This window comes from Myotis davidii, unplaced genomic scaffold (genome assembly GCF_000327345.1).
Source record: "Myotis davidii unplaced genomic scaffold, ASM32734v1 scaffold1609, whole genome shotgun sequence".
Lineage (NCBI taxonomy): Eukaryota > Metazoa > Chordata > Mammalia > Chiroptera > Vespertilionidae > Myotis > Myotis davidii.
The window spans coordinates 46,434-49,033 of NW_006300024.1; the positions used below are offsets into that span (position 1 = coordinate 46,434).

The 2,600-nt window shown below is 46.2% G+C and overlaps 1 long non-coding RNA gene across 1 annotated transcript in view; it reads right to left on the reverse strand.

The window, feature by feature from the left end:
- Positions 1 to 1,653: 1,653 nt before the first annotated feature.
- Positions 1,654 to 2,600, reverse strand: part of LOC107185043 — a 5,673-nt gene continuing 4,726 nt past the window's right edge. Inside the window, exon 3 of the long non-coding RNA XR_001515948.1 lies at positions 1,654 to 1,798. This is a non-coding gene — a long non-coding RNA (uncharacterized LOC107185043). The remainder of the gene's footprint in view (positions 1,799 to 2,600) is intronic.

Consider the following 2,600-nt stretch of genomic DNA (forward strand, 5'->3'; position numbering starts at 1 on the left):
GGAGGCCAGGGGCTAGGGCAGAGGCCAGGCTAGAAGGCCCACACGCCACACACATCACAGAAGGATGTTAGATGCATGCATATTTGCAAAAAGAAAATTTTGGAGACCATTTCTATGCCCATCAGCAGGGAGGAGCAGACCACATACATCCCTTGGTGGCATCTGTGAAGCCCCATGAGGATTAAAGGGTCTCTTTCTATACTATCTATAATAATAAAAGCATGATATGCTAATTAGATCAGAAGTCCTTCTGAATAACCTTCCGGGTGAAGCGGGGGCTGCAAGGGAAGCCTGGGTCCCGGGTGCCTGCTGGTGGCTGGAGGAAAGCTCAGGTCCTGGGTGCCAGAGGGAAGCCGGAGCCAAGAGCCAGGGGAAGGAAGGCCTACTCTTGCAAGAATTCCATGTTTTGGACCTCTAGTTAGACCATAAGATCCAAATTATTTTTATAGTGTAAAAAGCAAGGTAAGAAGGGTGCTCTGTAGGCTACCAGCTGTGGAAGTGGGGCTGGGGCATGTGAGATAGGTGCACACATATTGCTGGAAAAACCTCAAGTTGTTCCTGGGAGAGGAACTGGGGGCCTGGGGGCGAGGCTGGAAGAAGTACCTTGTGTAAGAATACTCTCTGGCTCATTTGCTTTGGATGCCATGTGCAAATTCATGTTTTTAAGGCCCTCACCCTCCTTGGGCTCAGAGGTACACATGCCACCCAGGCTGCTCTTCTATGGGGTCAGATCCCTCCCTCTACGACAGTGGTTCTCAACCTTCCTAATGCCCTTTAATACAGTTCCTCATGTTGTGGTGACACCCAACCATAAAATTATTTTTGTTGCTACTGTAAACAATATGTAATTATATATGTGTTTTCTGATGGTCTTAGGCGACCTCTGTTAAAGGGTCATTTGACCCCCAAAAGGGTCACGACCCACAGGATGAGAACCGTTGCTTTAGGATGTTAAAAGCTAGGCAGGCAACACATGGAAGTATGATGAGCTTTTCAAACAGGACATAACTGCATGGTCTACATTAGAACAAGCCACACAGGTGCCCTGAGAAAGATGGTGGCAAAGGACCGCAGGAGGGAGGTTTCAGACATGACCTGCAGCCAACTTGGCTCCAGCATTTTGCTGTTGTTATTAATCCTCATCTGAAGACATTTTTTCCTGTGATTTTTAGAGAGAGTGGGAGGGAGAGAGGAAAGGGGAGAGAGAGAGAAAAACATCCATATGAGAGAGATGCATTGAGTGGTTGCCTCTCTTAAGCCACCAACCAGGGCCAGGGATGGAACCTGCAACCCTTGTATGTGCCCTTCACCACGAATCTAACCCGAGACCCTTTGGTGCTCTAACCACTGAGAACACTGCCCAGGGGCCTGGGCTCTAGTCTTAAAAATCATTTCCAAAACGTGACCCCAGAACCCAGAGGATGGCAAACTAACACCTCAATGTCAACCTGAGGGCATTAAACATTTATTACCACAAAGATACAAGAGAGCACCACATTTTTTAAAAATATACTTTATTGATTTTTTTTGCAGTGTGGAAGGAAGAAGGATAGAGAGTCAGAAACACTGATCAGCTGCCTCCTGCTACTGGGGATGTTCCCACAACCAACTGCTGGAGATGTGCCCACAACCAAGGTACATGCCATTGACCGGAATCAAACTTGGGACGTTTCAGTCTGCAGGCCGACACTCTATCCACTGAGCCAAACCAATTAGGGCATGAGCACCACATTTTTAACAAGGGAGAAGGGACTGCAACTGGTGTTCTTTCACGGTGTCGCCACTGCAAAATTGATACCTGCGGAGGAGAACATGTTCAGTGTAAGGCTTGGCAGTTGGAGAAATGTCACCTCAGGTGAGTACACAGGGTTTAGCCAAGGCCTGGAGTTCAGACCTTTTTGAATGAAAGGCTTGGCTACACCATTCAGAGTTCATGTGGTTCTTACTAAGCAAAACCACTTAAAGAACACCCCCTCCTCCTGTGGCCTTTTAACAAGCTGAACGTGAATCAGCTGTGTCAACCACAGATTTTCAAAACCTGTGGCTTTGGGTGGGTCTGGCAATGAATTTGGGGACTCGGGTGCCCCACCTGCCAAGAGGAGACTTTCCCTAGAGTTCAGAACCTGGGGGGTTCTTCATATATTGCTTCTGGGAAGGGAAAACGTGGCAGCCACTTTGGGAAACAGTCTGGCAGTTCTTCTAAAGGTTAAACATATTGGTTACCACATAACCTAGCAATTCCGCTCCTCGGTATGTACCCAAGAGAAATGAAAACATATTTCCACACAAAAACTTGTACATAAATGTTCACAGCAGCATTATTCATAATAGCCCCAAAGTGGTAACATCCCTGATGTCCACCAACTGCTGAATGGATAAGTAAAAGGTGGTATATCCATATAAGAGAATATTATTTGGCATTAAAAAGGAATAAAGTACTGATCCATGTTACAACATGGATGAACCTTGAACATGTTATGCTACGTGAAAAAAGCCAGTCACAAAGGACCATATATATTGTATGACTCCATTTATATGAAACGTCCAGAATAGGAACATTTATCCAAATAGAAATCAGGTTGCCCAGGGCTGAAGCAAAG